This window comes from Chelonoidis abingdonii, chromosome 20 (genome assembly GCF_003597395.2).
Source record: "Chelonoidis abingdonii isolate Lonesome George chromosome 20, CheloAbing_2.0, whole genome shotgun sequence".
NCBI classification, from domain to species: Eukaryota; Metazoa; Chordata; order Testudines; family Testudinidae; genus Chelonoidis; species Chelonoidis abingdonii.
The window spans coordinates 19556476-19574992 of record NC_133788.1 but is presented as its reverse complement, the minus strand read 5'-3'; the positions used below and the strand labels follow the sequence as shown (position 1 = coordinate 19574992).

The 18517-nt window shown below is 43.0% G+C and overlaps 1 protein-coding gene across 2 annotated transcripts in view; it reads left to right on the top strand.

Annotated features, from left to right (window-relative positions):
• Nucleotides 1–18517, top strand: part of YPEL2 (yippee like 2) — a 184902-nt gene that overhangs the window by 92628 nt on the left and 73757 nt on the right. Inside the window, exon 9 of one of the 2 annotated variants that reach the window (XR_012657341.1) lies at nt 16222–16366. The exons of the other annotated variant lie outside the window; for it this stretch is intronic. The gene's annotated coding sequence lies outside the window, so the exon portion shown is untranslated. The remainder of the gene's footprint in view (nt 1–16221; nt 16367–18517) is intronic. 2 annotated transcript variants of the gene reach the window in all.

Below are 18517 nucleotides of genomic sequence, written 5' to 3'. Positions count from 1 at the left end.
GATTTGTGCGATGAAGTAATAAAGAATGCAGGAATAAGAAACACTGACTTTTTAGTGAGATAAAATGAAGGGGAGGAATCCTCCAGCGGCTATGATAGCCCAGGCAGGCATTAAAGGGGGTGGGGGAGAGAAGTGCAGCCTCCTGCTGCTACGATAGTCCAGAACCTTTTCTTTAGACATGAAAGAGGGGGCTGATAGAGCTCAGCCTCCAGTTGCTATGATGAGGACAGTTACCAGCCGTTCTGTACCATCTAGCGGGAACGACCGGAAGTCATTCCCATTTTTACCCAGGCGCCCCCAGCTGACCTCACCGAGGCCAGCCAGGAGCACTCATGGGCTGATGATGACAAGGGATAGCAGTCATATTGTACCGTTTGCCACCAGGAAGGGGATGCTGGTGTTCAGCACTGCAGCACCCCGTCTGTCAGCAGCATGCAGTAGACATAGGGTGACATTGAAAAAAGGCAAGAAATGTTTTTTTTCCCTTTCGGGGGAGGGGAGGGTGTAAATTGACGACATATACTGTGAAACACCCAGGAAAATGTTTTTGACCCTTCAGGCATTGGGGGCTCAGCCAAGAATGCAAATACTTTTCGGAGACTGCGGGGACTGAGGACTCCAGCTATCCCACAGTCCCCCCTCCCTCCCTCCATGAGCATCCATTTGATTCTTTGGCTTTCCGTTACGCTTGTCACATAGCACTGTGCTGTGGACTCTGTATCATGGCCTGGAGATTTTTTTTCAAATGCTTTGGAATTTCATCTTCTGTAACGGAGCTCTGATAGAACAGATTTGTCTCCCCATACAGCGATCAGATCCAGTATCTCCCGTACGGTCCATGCTGGAGCTCTTTTTGGATTTGGGACTGCATCGCCACCCGTGCTGATCAGAGCTCCACGCTGGGCAAACAGGAAATGAAATTCAAAAGTTTGCGGGGCTTTTCCTGTCTACCTGGCCAGTGCATCTGAGTTCAGATTGCTTTTCAGAGCGGTCACAATGTGCACCGTGGGATACCGCCCGGAGGCCAATACCCTTGATTTGTGGCCACACTAACCGTAATCTGACATGGCAATACCGATTTCAGCGCTACTTCCCTCATTGGGGAGGAGTACAGAAATTGGTTTTAAGAGCCCTTTATATTGATATAAAGGGCTTCGTTGTGTGGATGGGTGCAGGGTTAAATCGGTTTAACGCTGCTAAATTCGGTTTAAACGCGTAGTGTAGACCAGGCCTTACACTAAAGCCCTTCACACTCTTCGGCAGAGTAAAAGAGGCCTTGAAGTAGATGTAAATGTAATGTATTCATTTTAAGATCTCTCTTTGCTCCCAAAGCAGTGTAAAGAGGCTATACTGTAAATGAGTATCAGGCCCATCGTTATCAAAGGCAAAGCACAGAAATAGCTGTCAAACTAAATGTTTACATTCCTAATAACCACATATTCTGTACCGTGTGGCTGCTTCTTCCTTAGAGTTTAATTGTGGGAGGAAGTTTCCAATCGGGAGCTAATATTTTCTCAGGTTAGGATTGGGAATACTGGGCTAGATTGGTTCCCCTTTCATTAAGGAACAGGTGGAACCCAAGTATCTCTCCTGCTGTTGAAAGTCTCTCTCCATAACCAGGTTCCTAGTCAGAGCTCCAACAGCTAACACAGCTTCAGAAAAAGGGATTTTCAAGGCCGAGATGACGATCCTTTCCTTAGGCAAAATCAATTTGGTGCAGGAAATAGTGTCCGTCACAGTGACTATTGTTTAATGATCTGGCTGCAGGATGAAGAAGCATTCTAATATCTTTTTCCTTACATGAGTTCATATTTTAGGAAGGTATTCTTGAGCTTTTTTTCTCTCAAAATGCAAATGGATGTAAGTGGCTTAAGAATTGCCACAGTTTATAAAGCTGTACTCTGATTCAGTTGAGGAAACTGCTCTTCATCTTGACATGTATTCTTTCCTCAAACAGAACTACTAATACAATACCTGATATCTCACCTGGCTCAGTTTTCATGCCAAGATGTTGCAACATTGCTGTGACCTTATGGACATCAGATTTTTTTTCTTAGCTGGACTCCATGGTCACTCAGAATTTCATGGCAAGAGCAAAGATAGCGCATGGATCATCATGCTCCAAAAGGAGTGGCTCTTACCACTTGTGTGCTGCAGGAGACTTTCCTTTACCTGTCAGTAGTAGAGGGGGCTATGACATTCAGTTGAACTGTTCTGATTCCATCCAGTAGAGGGCAGTGCTACGTAATACAAGCCAGTTCATTACAGTTTTACTCTTCAGCTAGTGATTATACTGATTTGTCAGTGTTTTTATATTCTCTACTGTTTAGAGAAGGTGTATTATAAATCAGTTACCTTGATGATGATACCTTGTGTCTGTGGGATCTGTGTCATCAAAGTGCTTAATGGGTGTTAAAGTTAAGTCCTTAGAAAGAAGGTATTTATTAAGACCGTTGGAAACTAAGGGACAGAGAGAAGTGACCTGCTAAAGGGCAGTTGCAGAGTGAGGAATAAAACCTAAGAGCCCTAACTCCTAGTCCCTTGCTCTGACAAGTAGACGACATTCCCATTCTGTGATTAAACTAGGTACATACAACTTGGAATTAAATCAGTTCATTCCTTTCTGATATAGGGTAAAAGGGGGATGTGCCCACTGCATTCTGTGGTGATGGTGGGGGTTTGATACTATCTTTGCGAGTTTCACAGCAGAACTAGCTGCATTTTGAACCATGAAAATGCTCCTTCCCAAGATTTCAGGTAATCTTTTTCCCGTGCAATGCATAGTAATATCAGTGTACAAAATTCTGGCTAAAGGTCTGTAGTCTTTATGGTGCCTAGGAGGGCTGTAATGATGCCACTCAGATCACCTCAAGATTGAGGAACTTAGGTTTCACATGAAGCAGAAACTCAGTTTGAGGAAAACCACAGAAGAAAATGCAAGTGGAAGGAAGAAGTATAGCTAGCAATTTAAAATTGTTGAACATACCCATCAGCTGACCTATTGCTTCACCTCCTAGTCCACAGTGCAGCATACACCTGGTCTCCTGAGGCATTGTGCACAACCTGACTGCTAACACAGCAGGTGCAGCTAGAGATCTAGCAGCTATCTGCCATAAGAAATGTCGTCCCTCTACCACTACATGCACATCAGAAGGGAACATGCTACTCGAGAGCCACGCGTTAAAACCTCTGACAGCTGAGCAGAGGAGAGAAGTGTGAGCAGGCTCTAGATCTGAGCTGGCTACATTAGGGAACAGGATTGTAGGTGGTTTTCAAGGCACTAACTGCTACTTTACCTGTAGCCATGGCAGCATATTGAGTGGCGCTCTTGAAATTCTGCCAGTGCCCATTCTTTGCCCTGACCACCACAGGGCCAGTCTGTGTCTGTTCCACCCCTCTCCCAGTTAGGAAATACTGGATTATAGGGTGACAATTAAAGTAGGTATCTGGACACCTTCTGTTGCTTAAATATCAATTTCAGACCATGTACTATATACACCTGTGGTTGTGTGAAACTTACCAGTGTCATCCCTGCTTTCTCCTCTTTGATTCGGACTATGTTGGTAAAGGGCTCAGAATTGCTGTACATCTTGATCTTTTAGCTTTTCTGACTCCACTTGCTCTAGAGCCTGAATTTAAGTGGGGGTGGGAGGGGAACCTCATGGGACCATTTTAAGTACTGTGTAATGATGCAATTAATGCCGTATAAGGAATGAATGCTGCAGGGATCAGAAGGCTCCAGCTGCCCTGTCTGTCACAATGATACAATCCATCAATTTCAGAGAGGCAACAAGCCTGTTGCAATATAGCCACAAATAACATCTGAGAAAATCAAAGATGCTTTCAGCAAACTTCAGCCTTCTGAGCATTTAATGAGGGGATGGAGGGAATATTTTCAAAGCATGCAATTTGCGCAAAGAGCTAGAAAAATTTTCTGGATGGTAGGTTTATAAATTGTTAGGGATAGGAACAAACCAGCAGCCTGTTGTCTGTACGAAGAGTAGACGTCTACTCTTGCTATTAAATTCTGGGATTTGGAGCTAGAGGCTCCAAGATTGCAGAGTTAAATAAATTTGGCATCAATAGCTTGTTTCTGTTAGAATGGACTCTGTGTTAAAATTAAAGTGCTTTGGTAAAGATGTTGATGCCCAGTGACATCCTTGAACAAATGAATAACAAACATCACTTATTCCTAAATTTTCAAAATTTTTGCAGAGGATTTTGCTGCACAAACCCCCTTAGTCAATGGAAGTTATTCCATTGATTCCATATTCCATGAATCTCTGCAAATTTAGGAGCCAAGGTAAGCAAAACATCAGGCTTACTCCCAGATTGAGGAGCAGAGGCATTGCATGGCTCCATTAAATACTAATGGGGACTGCCCATCGAAATCTGCTGTGCAACAGTGGGTGGATTTGGCTTATCTGTGTCAACGGTTCAGGGAAGTTATTTAGATTAAGGACATTGTTTTCCTGGTTCACCAAAAGAAATTGAGCCAGGATCTGATTTTAGTTGCTCTTTGTGATGCAGATGTCCGATCTGAATGGTGACCTTTCATACAGTATAATTCCATACAGTATAATTGCTCTGTTGCATTGACATCCGTGATTAAAGAGGCTGCATCTAATGTTAAGTCAACAGAGCCCACGGTGCATTCATTCATATTCACCTGTGCATGCTAAAAATGGCTGGAAAAAAATGGAAGATGATCCTGAGACTATTTAATATATATTCTGGCTGGGATCCTAAGTATCCAATCCACGAGTAATTAAACCTACTGCAAATATGCATCATCTCCCATAGGAAGGGGATCAGTAAGACTATGCTACAAAATGCCTTCTTATGTTTTACAGAAGCTGGTTGTAACAAACCGTAGCGGTGTTCATTTGATGCCACAGTCATCAGCTGAGATTGAACTGGGAGCTTTTACACCAAAAACACGCACCTCTTCCCCTTGAGCTAAAGGAGAACTTTTAGCTGTAAGAAGCAGACTGTTTACAGACGCTGAAGCCAGAAACCGGAGGAAAACAAGGCTAAATGTGGGACTCCAATGTACTACTGCAGTGTGTTATGAAGAGGTGGTCAGCAAGAGGCTTATTGGGCAAGTAATCTGCAAACATTTGGACCGGTAGGTCTCAGTGAAACCTTGCATTTTGTTACCCAGGAATGCCTGCATCATGCTTCAAGGTGGGGTTTTGTTATAAGAAACACAATCTAATGAGCTTTATTGCTTATACAAAGCATGATATTTTATGGCATTTTAAAGTCTGGCTGTGATTCCCTTCTCCCTCCTTCCCCCCCAAGCTTCTGTCTTCTCTCTCAGAGTTTATCTATGTCACTAGAATCCCTAAGTAAAGCTGCTGGCTGGTCATATACTGCCAATAGGCAGCAATGAGCAATGTATTAGCATGTACCCCTTGGTAAACAACTTGATTAAGTTCACTTGGTGGAACATTTAGGCTTTGTTCCGAACACAGATACAGAGCATATTGAGCACCGTGTATTAAATATGTATAATCTGAACTGACAGTGGTGGGGTGAAGACCCTATCAGAGGGATTGGTGCAATTACGCATTCCCAAGGCAAAGCTTTACTCTTCAGACCAGTGACTGGCATAGATGACTCAGCAGAATCAAGAGAGAATAGGGGGTGACTCCACCAGAGGTAGGAACATCATCCCAAATCTCCCTTCAGTTTTGGCCAAGAACCTTTTAACAAGATGCTCTTGTGAGTTGCCTCTCCAGCCAGTCACTGGTAGGCAGCCTGGATGGCAGAAAAGCCTGGCAATAGGGCCTTTCCCAGATAGATAATCAGCTCAAATCTAGCCCAGTTCTGAAGCGACCAAAAGTTATCGCCAGCTGGTGGCTGTTGCATGATTGATGTGAAGTGAGTGAATGAGCTCAAGTTTGGTTCTCGTGGACCGAATTGTCACCACCACAAATGATGCTAATGGGGAGTAGCAGCAGAGAAGTGAGAGGCATAGAGGACTGAAGAAGGATAGCAGACTGAACAGCCCTAGATGTGATCCCTCCCAGATCAGGGTGATGCAAAGTCTTTTGGTGACACAACACTGGGGATACTTGCACTGCTGCTACCTATGTTGCAGCTGAAGAGTTGACTTCAATCTCCAGGGTTCTCAGTCTGTACAGACTTTAAACTGGGACTCAATTTACATGAAAAATATGTAATGATTTTTAATAGTGTGTATTTGATATGGTTCCTTTCGTGTTCTAGTTCACACATTTGCTAGACTTTGGGCAACACACTACAATGTATTCTCTCTGAGCTGCACCAGACTACATGCTAGAAGCTAGAAATGGAAAGACAGACAACCTAATGGAAAGCATCACTCATCTGGTGCAGGATCATTTCCCCGGAGAATATTTTCTAGTGCCTTGTCCAGTCCAGTTTTAAGTGTCTGACATAAACTGTCTCACACACATGATTTGCAAGAATGTGTTTGCTCATTAAATCCTAAATCAGTCATCACAGTATAATGATTGTCCCCAACCCCCGCTCCATCCCATCACTCCATTTTTAATTTGTGTTACCTAGGTACTGTGGCAGCTCTGTGGCAATCCTAGAAAGAGCAACTTTAAACAATGCAGTTTCTCAATTTGACTGTGCCTCTTAACTCAAGATTTCTGTTGCAGTTTCTGAGCAATCTGTCAGAATATCCAGGAAGAAATGGGTAACAGAATAAACCCTAGCTGTGGGCGAAAGGGTTCCAGGCTAGGGCAATAGGCTCTTTCACTCACATCAATGATAGTATTCAATATTTTCCGTGTGTTGTTTCTGCACTGCATCTTCCCCCTAATTCAGCAGTCCAGGCCTATTCAGAAACGTGCTTGAGCACATGCTCAACTCTAGGCAAATGCTTAAAGTTAAATATGTGGCCAAGAACTTCGCAGAACGTTATTAGTATGGTGATTTATTTTTGTATTGTATTAGCACTGCGAGGACCCCGTTGTGCTAGATGCTGTACAAACACAGAACAAAACGACAATATTGGCTCCAAGAAATGGATTTAAGCACTTTGGGTCTGATCCTGCTTCTGTCCAACTAACAGGAGCTTCTCCACTGAGTCAAGTGGCAGCTTGAGCAGGCCCTTGATCAAATGCTTTGCTGAACTTGGGCTCTTGTGCCTTGTTAGGCAAGATTACATAGTGCCACAGAGAGTAAAAAGCTTCTTTTTCTTTCAATTTGTTTTCCTTTTTTGAGGTATCTGAGCCAAGATGAACCACTGAATCATAGAAGGCCCATCAGGGAAGTCTGCAGAGGAAAAAAATGATCACACTACTAAAGATAAATAATCGTTTTTAAAGAGAAATGTCAGTTTAAGCATAATTGGAGAGCAATTTTCTCATCCTTCTGTCACTGGTTCAGGACCAAATAGGGCTTGTCCTTTATTTTAGACAAGTGTCATTTTTGGGAGAGGATTTCACAGCTGGGAGAAGGAAAGAAGGGATTTTTTTCTCCTAAGTATTTGTTTAAAAATAAAATGCATGGTAGTTGGGTTTAAGCTGTTCAGGGTTGACTATGTCCCTGTGGAGACAGACTAGTAAGTGGAGTGTAGGTGAAGTGGTCAAAAATGCAGAATAAATTCAGTTTATCATAGGGGTATCACCACCACATATGTGGTGTATAGGTATGGGGGGGTGTCTATTATGGTGGCAGTGTGGATCACTTTAATCAAAGTGATTAAATCAAAGTGATGCACACGGCTACCCTGATGCAATAACACACACACACTCTTTCTCTAAAAATCCAGCTGATACACACTGTTACCATAGTACAATAAGAGTCATACCCCGCCCTGAAGAGCTTGTAGCTTAATGAAAACAATATGCAATAAATATGTCTAACTCCCAGGCCTTACTTCTGCCTTCTCACAGAGGAATTATTGCCATCTCTAAGTGTTCAAAAATCATGAGTTTGGACCACTTAAATGATACTGACTTTAAAAAATACTGTTTGTTCTTTGTATTTGCTTTCTGGGTGTACTTGGGTCATGTTCTCAAGCTTTCTTTCACAGCCATGAGGGCCAGAGACTTACTTTAGTTCTTTAGGTGAGAAACTCTGGTTTCATTTGGTCACTCGACTCTAGGAGCTGGACCATTAAGTAAAACGCTGAATGTGGGAGCGGGGAGACTCAATAAAGTCACAAGAGCTGGGAACTCTACAAAGGTGCAATTCCCATTGATTTCATCTCATAAGTATGTTTCTGGAATATAGATACTTTGAGTAAAATTCAAAAGTAAGTTTGAATGTAAAAGGAGTTTGTTCTGGTATAACTTATATCCTCTTCCAGCCCCCAGCTTGCCCATTTCTGCCCTCGCTTACACATATACAGTTCTATACCCATGTATGTGAGGGCAGAATTGAGCCCAGTTACATGAGAATATTATAATACCTGGTTTTCATGTAGTGCTTTTCATCTGTAGATCTCCAAACACTTCACAAAGGAGGTTAGTTATACCCATTTTATGGGTGGAGAAACTGAGGCACAGAGCAACATGACTTGTTCAGGGTCACCAGGCATTCCAGTGGCAGAGCCAGAAATAGAACCCAGGTCTCCTGAGTCATACTCACATGATTTGTCCACTGGGTCACACTATTTTCTTTAGCTACAACTTAATCATGCATGGATAAACATCACTGAACCTTGTCCCCCAGCTGGGTAAATATTAGGTAGGGTGGAACTTGATTCCAGTCAGTTACTTAGCAAATGGCATTAGATGTAAACACAATATATCTTCCTTTTTATAAAAATATTTGCTTACCTCTCTGGTCACTGTTGGTATTAAAAGCACATTTAAAGCAAACTGGTTCAAAAATCGGTAGTCCTTTTTTTAGCGTAGAATCTGACGAGGGAGATGCATGTTGGATCAATATGTAACCATTATAGTTCCACAGAAGCAGCATTATAGTGAAGGCAGATTTGACTTGGCTAAGGGGCATAAATAGCTGAGCAGCAAGACCAAGAGAAGTGGCAACAGATGTGATTGCAATCCATACAGTTATTACAATCTCACCCTAACAGGAATTAGGCTCTCTACATTTTATATATAGAGAGAGTTCCTATTAAGGTGAGATTGTAATAACCCTATAGATGGCAATCACATCTGTTGCCACTTATTTATGCCCTTTTTAATCAAGTCAAATCTGCTCTCCATCCTTTCCTTGCTGGGAATTGCAAATTAATTTCAATTCAGCTTTATATATAGTGTTTCTTTAACCAACTAACATAAAAATGAGTATAATTGAATGTGTTACTATTTTCATGCTTTGGGGGAGGAAAAAGGCCTCCGCTTTTGGGGAAATTTGTTGTAAAAATATTACCCAATTTTTTTTTAACATTTATTTTTATGAAAGAACCTGGGTGGTTGTTGGTTTTTTTGGTAGTCTTCAATAAACCCCTTTAAGCTCCTGAGGCACGTAAGGGGTTACTCACTATTGCTTTAACAAGGGCTTCTTTGCCCTGGCTGAAGACCGAAATCTAAATTTAGGAAACAGAATGTTGTTGCAGATCTCCTTATTAAGACCCCTACTGTTTCAGCAAAGCCTGGACCCAGCAACCCTGGATAATATGAAACAGGAGTCACTTATATGGAAGCAGGCAACAGGAAAGGTAAATGACTGACCTGTGACTAGGGTTCTCTGAAGATGGCATCCTTTGTAGGTCCCTTGGGCCTCATGCTTTCATGTGTGAGATTCCACTGTGGACGTTGGTGTATGTTCCTCTATCATAGAGCTGGGGCAAATACCTGAAAAACAGCTTTAAGCAAATACCCACGCAGATTCACTTCTGCAGGGTTTGCTCCCTTTTTGTGTTGGCTTTCGCCTGTGTTCTGCCCAGCAGTATGAAGAAGGGCATGCAATCCAGTCAAGTGGACTGGATTGGGAATCAGAAGATGTGAGTTGTATTCCTGGCTCTGTGACTGTCCTGGTGTGTGAGCAAGTCACTTCTCTCTGTGCCTCTGATTTCCCTCCCACCTTTTGTCTGTTTTGTCTATTTAGACTGTCAGTGCTTTGGGTGTGGGGTGGGGGCTGTCTTTTTCTGTGGGTCTGTGCAGCTCACTGCACAATTAGGGGCCCGCGATCTCAGTTGTGGCCTCTAGGTCCTACAGTAATAAAAATAACCATTGACCATGCAGAAAATGCCTAGTCATCTTAGTAGGACGGAGGCTACCTTTTCACTAAAACCATAAGAAGATACAGTGTGGGTAACAACATAGACAAAATGAATGAGTTTGGGAACTGGTGGTTTTAATAGCAGTGTTTAGGCCTAACACTTGGGCCTCTGGAGCTCAGGGAGAAAGATCTCTGTATAGGGAGTAGATACTGAAAGGGAAGGAAAATACCTTTTGGTTGCAACCTCCTCTATGCAATGAAGGAACAGCATTGCCTAAGGGAAAGGGCCTCCATCCAGTCCTCCTTGGGTGTTAGGGTGCTGCTGCTGAGGCCCCTTGTGGGTGAGTTGAAGAGGCAATCGGCAAGGGTTCAGCAAAAGCTCTGAGAATAATTTAGAAATGAAAAATAAAAGAATGAGTTTAGATGCAAAATGTGCCCCTTCTATAGCCTGGGGACCGAGATGTAGGAAGAAGTGGAGAAAAGATATATAAATTTGACCTCAGTCTTGTTTCATGGACTTCAGATCAGGCCTAATGCAGCAAAATGCTAGATGTCTGGTGTGCTATCCAGTAACCCTAAGAAATGCCGCAAGGCTCAAGAATTCTATTAAATAAAACTAAATCCCAAAGCAGAAGTGTGTAATTGGTGCTTTTTTAAAAATCTGATGACCGTGAAATTGACCAAAATGGACCATGAATTTGTTAGGGCCCTACTCAGAAAATAATTTCATGACCGTTTACTGAATCTCAGAAGTACACAGTTACATATGACTGATGATTATGATCACATAGAAGTAATAGCTTGTTTTTGTATACTGCCCAATACAGCATCTCTAGAGAACATTTTCTGCACCCCCCCTCCCAAAAAAAGTGTGGGCAGAGGAGAGGAACTGATACTGACACTGAGGGCATGGGTTTTTAATCTCTGTCCCCCTCTCCTTAATGTTTCTCCACGCTCTCAACATAAAGAGGAAAAACAGGACTAGAAATATTTGTTTCCCTGCAATCAGTTTCAGAAGCAGTTCTGTAGATCTTATTACTGCTATGCATGTGACAGGTACAGACAGCAATGACTGAACTGTACCATGCAGGCTTTAGATACTGGTAATGTCTTTGCATTCACCACTGGTTCCCCACTTAGTGTTCTAATGACTTTTGAGTGATGGGTCTGAGCTGAGCACTGTCGTCCTACTGAGTGCACCAGAACATTATCCTTAATGCACCAAACAGCGGTAAGAGAACTGCCGAATTATTCAGAGAATTTAGATTTTTTTTCCTCCCAGGATCATTCTTTTGCACAGTAGCATGTCATTGCAACATCATTTACATAAAGCAACTGGTGACTGTTACCATCGGTTACTTCGTCCCCACGATCTCCCCTGCATGTGAGATTTCTGTGCCACGTACTATATGAATTCCAGCTCCAGGCAAATAACAGTTTGTTCCTTTAAATAAATAAATTTGCAGGGATTAGTTTTAACTCTTAGATGATTGTAAACTAAGAGTAACTCATTCTAATTAGCAGCAAAGTTCTGTGGCACCTTATAGACTAACAAACTTTCTAATCAGTCATTTTCTTCCCTGTATAGATAAAGGGTAATGTTGTTGCTAAATCTTATTTTAAAATGTCCAACTCATAATCTCAGAGATATGTGGTCACCTTTTTCACCCCGTATCTGAAGACATTGTATGCAACAAAATAATAGCCTCTCTAGGCTGGAAACATCATGATTCAGAACAGGGGTCTGATGACACAACTCTTAGTCTCACAAATAATCCTATCAAAATCAAAGGAAATATTGCAGTGAGTAAGAACTACTGTCCAGAAACCATTACAGGTTTCTAGGCTTGATCCTGTGAGGTGCTGCAATGGGACCTCTCATGCTTAAAATTAAATAGTTCCGCTGGATGGGGACAGGTTGCTTGGCAGCTTGCAGGAACAAGTCCCTCATGGTTGCTTATATGAGTGTTTCAATCACCTGGATTGCACTTCTATTTGGAACATAATAGTAATTCACAATGATCGTAAGCTGTAGCTACTCTTTATTTTTAAGTGAATGCAATTTCTATGGAAATCCTGGACAGAGACCCTGGGAATTGCAGTCCCTGATTTATCACATCAGGTACAGTGAAGGTATAAACAGTGCAAGCTTTCCTCAAGGCCAATATGCCTTGACCTGGATAATGGAGTTACATCAGTGATAGATTTGGTCCAATAACTGGAAGGATGGAGTTGGAGGCTATTGTGCTGCAAAAATCTTTTATCTGTGCTAAGGGGTGAAATTCAAACCTATGTAGAGGAGCAAGCCAAAATCCTATACCCCTCTTAAATCCCAATGAATGCCACAGTGCTTTAGTAGGACATAACTAGTGCATAGGCCTTGTGGGCTTAAATTGCACTTCAGTGATGTATTTCACCCATGCTGAACCAGATTGTGGAATACAAATCAACATTCCCACCCTCAATCATTGAAAATCATCAGACCCCAAAAATTCATGGGGCTGGTTTAAAAATCATTAGATTAAAAAAACTCATAAATTCGGAGATCTTGTTTGCTTTCTGGTTTCTGAGACTTTTGGGTTCGCTTGCATCATCTTTTCAAGCTTTTCTCTGCAACCACTGAGGTTAGGAATGTACATTTTAAAAATGAAAGCCGATATTCTCAGGAATTCACATGGCTCCAGGAGTTGGAGCTTTAAGAAAAACACCATATAACATGAGACTTGCACTTAGATCAAAAGAGTTGGCAACACAGAAAAACAGACTGCAGCAGCAAACTTTAGATTCTATTCCAGTACAGCAGGGGTTGGCAACCTCTGGCACGCATCTTGACCAGGGTAAGCATCCTGGCGGGCCGGGCCAGTTTGTTTATCTGCCGTGTCGGCAGATTTGGCCGATCCCACTGGCTGCAGTTCACTGTCCCAGGCCAATGGGAGAGGCGGGAAGCCGCGGCAGGCACATCCCTCGGCCCGTGGCTTTTCCCGCTGCCCCCATTGGCCTGGGATGGTGAACCGTGGCCAGTGGGAGCCACGATCGGCCAAACCTGCCTCGTGGCAGATAAACAAATTGGCCTGGCCCGCCAGGGTGCTTACCCTGGCGAGTTGCATGCCAGAGGTTTCTGACTCCTGCTGTACAGCATGGTAACAGAACATTGGTCCTTTGGCACATGCATGTGTCCCAGTGCCCAGGCCACAGCTGAGGTTTGGATTTGGTACCAACTGGGCTCTTTTGCATATATTGAGAGAAGATTCACTGATCACTTAGATGCAGGATTGTGCCAGATAGTCTCCATGGGGCTCATGATTCAACTGCCATGTCAGAGGAATTATCTGACCAAAGAGAGATACACCATTCTTCTGTCAGTCTTTAATCGTGAAAGTACCCAAGAAGTTTATTGCTCTGCCTCTGAAATCCCATATGGGGAGGGGGGTGCGAGTCTGTGTGGAAAGGGTCTGTAGGGGATGTTTGTCACCCTGTGTAGGGAAGCAAAATTATTCTCTCTGTTCCTAAAGCCTAGCTATACCTTTTGGCAATGAGAAGGCTATTTTTATCTGGATTAAAGTGAGATGAAAGCTAATCCTCAGGATTTCAGGAAGATCCCTGAGGTTTAGCATTTTAGGATCATACTTTATTTTTAGCTGTAGCTTTTTATTTTTAGCCATTCCTTGTATAAATTTGGCACCTACCCAAACTGTCCTCCCCCTTCAGCTCCTCTTACCCGTTTTAGGCTGCATAAAGAAATGGTGGATGCTTGCTTGGTGTCTAGTAACATACCCAGATGCTGTACATATGTGAAGAACTGGAGGACAGGCTGTAGGTACTATGTTGCACTGGCTGAAAGATGGTCAAAATGAATTCTGCTTTGGCAGATGGGCAGATAACAGGGCTTTCCCATCTCTAATGTCTAGGGTTCTTTCATTTGGTGGTTCTCTCCATTAGCACATGGACGTCCCAGTTGTGCTGAGAGCCCCATTGTGCTGTGTACTATATAAACACACAGTAAGAGACTGTCCCTATCCCAAAGCACTTGCAGTAAGATGAAGCCCTGAAACATAAGCCCTTATCAGAGGCCCGGTATGAGGCCTAAGGCCTAGGGTGACCAGATGTCCCAATTTTATAGGGACATTCCCGATTTTTGGGTCTTTTTCTTATATAGGTGCCTATTACCTCCCACCCCCTGTCCCAATTTTTCATATTTGCTGTCTAGTCACCCTACCTAAGGCCTGAATGGTCAAGACTTTGCTAACATAAAGCAAAGTTAAGCTGTGAGGCAGAGGCAGGCCCTGTTCGCAGAAGCTGGCAATGAAAGGGCTGATGTTGCAAAAATACACATATCTAAAAGGTACTGGACACTAGAGATACCAGAACACTCTGATACTTGCACATTCCACACAGATAACAAGGACAGGCGCAAAAGGGGAATATGATGGATAGAGTTGTTTTGTTCATACCAACATGTACTAGGTGAGAGGCGGCACCTTACTGTGTAGAGGGGTTGTACCTTGCTACATAGAGGGGCTGCCCCCCAATACGTCAGGAGTGATGTGTAACTTGTTTGTACCTGTGTATAAAAATGCACCCGAGTGGATGTCTGTCTGGCCTAGGGGGCAGTGGAGAGTCCCGCCACTGATTGAGCTGTATCCATTGTCAGTGGGCACATATTTATAGTATGTCCTGTAGAGTCTGCTGGAAACTATTACTGTGCTTCATTTGTCAATAAACCTTTCCGGGTCCCTTCATACCTTATCGGAGTCTGTGGTCATTGGGGGTTTTCTCAGCATCTGCTGTGTCAACAATCTGCGCAGAGCCTGGGCAGCACACAGAACACATGCATGCAGCCAACTGTTATCAACATTGGATAGAGCAGAGCACCACACCAGTTGCATCTGATAACAGCACTTACAATCTAAACAGACAAAAGATGGGAGAAAGGAAGTGGTATTATCCCTGTGTTACAGGTGAGGAACAGAGGCACAGAGAAATTAAGTAACTGACTTAAAGTCAAGTGGAACATCTATGGCAGAGCTGGGAATTTAACCCAGATGTGCTGAACTGCAAACCAGTGCCATAATCCTAAAACCGTCCTCCCTCTCTAGCCTCAAATGTCTATGTGTGGTATCTGTGTAACTTCAAAAGGTGAGTCAGCTCAGCGTTTATTTTCAATCACCCCGAAGAGCATTCTCTTTCGATCGCTGTGGAATGCAAAGAAGAGATATGGACCAAAGTCTGTTCACTGGTACCCCACTTTAAAGCCAGAGTAATTCCACTGAATTCAGTTATTTTGCATTTACACTGGTATGACAAGAGATCCAAGGCTGGCTCATTGTTCTTTCTTCTGGTGTTGGAATGCATAAGCCTAGTGGTTCTGTAAGTTACATCTTTAAAAGAAATAATTTTGCTGTATCACATCTTTGCCTCCTTTATTTGCATTTAATTAGAGAGAAAATCTTTCTATAAACACAAAGGGCTTAATTCTCTCCCCACTGCTGCTTTTGCTTTACTGAAGTTAATGAGAGTTGAACTGATGTAAAGAGAATTAGACCCAAGAGAGTCATAGCTTTGTGGCCAAACAAACCAATACATGTAGCTGAAATAGTAACTTGCTTTGAAGAATTAGCACCTGGTCCCTTGAAGCTACCCATTAAAGGTTCACATTGATATCCTGGAAAGCCAAGTTCACATCTATCATCTGGATCAGCTGTAGAGCACACACAAATCTATGAAATTAATTGAATAAACTGAGAATTGTCCATGAACAAAAGGGGGGGGGAGTCAAATGTGTTTTATGGCTCAACATTATTTGTGAATTTCCTCACTGAATACTTGATGCTCCATAGATGAGTGCAGATATTCAGAGTTCACACTGGTCCCACAACAAGTCTGTGGCAGAGATAGTGCTAGAACCAAGCATTCTGTGCGTTAGCCACTACATATTATTCCTTTAGTTATGTTGTGGTTTGGGAATAATAGCATTTAGGAGCCCAGAGATTAAGTGGAAAAATAACACTGTCTTATTTAAACTACACAAGTAGGATAAAGTTAATTCCAGGTCTCAGTGAGTTCTCTTTTTTCATTGCATTTGGCCAGCAGGATATTGAGTGACAGCTCAGCCAATGAAACACAAGACAGAAGTATTGCATCACGGGCTGATCATACCCCCGGAGGACAGCAAGGTGTTCACTGGACCTCTGCTCTGGAGCTCAGCGGTGTTTGTTGCAAATAGCCCCTGTTGGTAAGTGTCACTCTTGCTGCTGACTAACATCAGCTTGCTGTCTGCATTTTATCATCCTGCCTTCTTACAGACATTCCATTTTGTTACTGAAAACAAAGTAGTCCCTTAGCACTGCCAGGTTTGTGCTACCCACAGAATTACCTTTATACTTATTGTTTAACATTTATCCTGCAATAGCACCTAGAGGCCCCAGCCAAGACTGGGACCTCATAATCCCACAGAAGGTTGGTTGCAAAACAAGGAATAAAATCAGGTTTCCTGATTCAGTCCAATGGCATACCCACTAGATCATGCTATGGTCCCATTGCTAATCTATAAAGCAAACAGTTTCTGGTATTCAAAGCTCTGGTAAGCAATAAGCTTTGCTTACTGATAAGCAATATACCCTACTATACTTCTGGGGTTTATATATTCAATTAACTATAAAATAACTTAGCATAGGGTTAAGAGACAAGAAACCTGAGCCGTGGTGTTCTATTTAATTTTTGGATAACAACTCAGTGTTTACATTCTGTGGGCCAGAGTCTGTTTTCAGCTACACCCTTGTAAGTGGTAGTAACTCCACTGATTTCAGTGGATTAACTTTGATTTTTGACCCTAATGTAACTGAGAGCAGACTCTGCCTCCGGTGACACACACACACACTGTTTGGATATGAAGAGTAAAAAGAAAAATAAAAGGGAAAACATAGTTGTTGTTGTTGTTTTTTTAAATCAATAGGCAATCAAGGCAACACAGGCTCATTTATCAAAATAACCCGAGCCAGGAGGTGAGGTATTCTACCTGAAATCATTCTCACTAGCTCATTAACATTGCTGTCACTACCGCATTCCTGTCAGTTTCAGAATTCTGTAGCTGTTTCAGACAAGAGTGGTTGGTCTGATACTGTCTCATGCCTTTTCGTGCTTTAACCAGGTGGACAGGTTTTATGTGGTTATGTTCAGAACAGCCTTTCCCTTCTTTCTAACCCTCCTTTGATTCCCATACCAAAGCTTAGAAGGGTCTATAGGCATGGATGCAACACCATGATCTGAGTGTCCTAACCCTCTTGTTTGTCAGAAGCTGGGAATGGATGACAGGCGATGGATCATTCATGATTACCTGTTCTGTTCATTCCCTCTGGCAGTGGCCACTTTTGGAAGACAGGATACTGGGCTAGGTGGACATTGGTCTGACCCAGAATGGCCGTTCTTATGTCTGAGTGACACTAGCTGGTGCTAATAATTCTTTGTGCTACTTTCTTTTGCACCTTCTTTTCAGGAGGCAGAGAAATAATACTATTCCCATTGGACTTGGGGAAACATTATACAGTTGAGGCACAGAGAAGTGAAGCTCTTTCCAAGTCCAAAGAGCAGCACACAGAGCTTCTGCCTCTCACACCTGTCCTTAACCCCAAGACTACTCTTCCTCCCTCGTCTGGTTGCACACAGGGCCTAAGGACATGGTAAAGGGATCGTCCTTCCTTCAATCCGCCAGCATGGCAGGACTGAATTCCCACCTGTTCTACCTACTTTGCCCCGACCACCATAGTATGCAAGCACCTCCAATCCCCTGTGAAGTAGGAGCGCACTATCCCGTTTTACAGCTGGGGAACTGAGGTACAGGGTAGATTAACTGAGATATCCAAGGTCACACAGGAAATCTGTGGCAACACCAGGAGTAGAATGCAGATCTCTTGAGCCCAGTGTCTCTGTTAGATAATCCTTCCTACCCCTGCCCTATTAAGGTCTTTAGGTGGGAGTAGCAGCTAGTCTCCCACACTCTCTGTGTTGGGCAGGTTAGGCCTATGGCACTAATTTAGCAACAGATCCAGGGGCTGCTCCTCTATCTCTTCCCTAGCCCATGGAGTTGTGGGGAAAGGCACCATGAAGCTGAGCTTTGGTGCACAGGAGGGTAGAGTCTCCCCTGCACGATTTGGCCCCTCTCCTATGGTTCTCTGAATAGCAGAAGTCCAATTGGGGCCTTTCACACGTCCAGTACTGGGGTAAAGAAACCAGCATGGGGTCCATAGGAAATAGGAGCTAAAACTGAGTTAACATCAGGACACACGATGAAGCCCAACCACAAAATGCCAGAGGGAGAAAGGAATGGCCATTAGTTTCCATGAAAGTAGATGTTTGGGGTTGGATTTTCATTTACACTAAGGCCCCT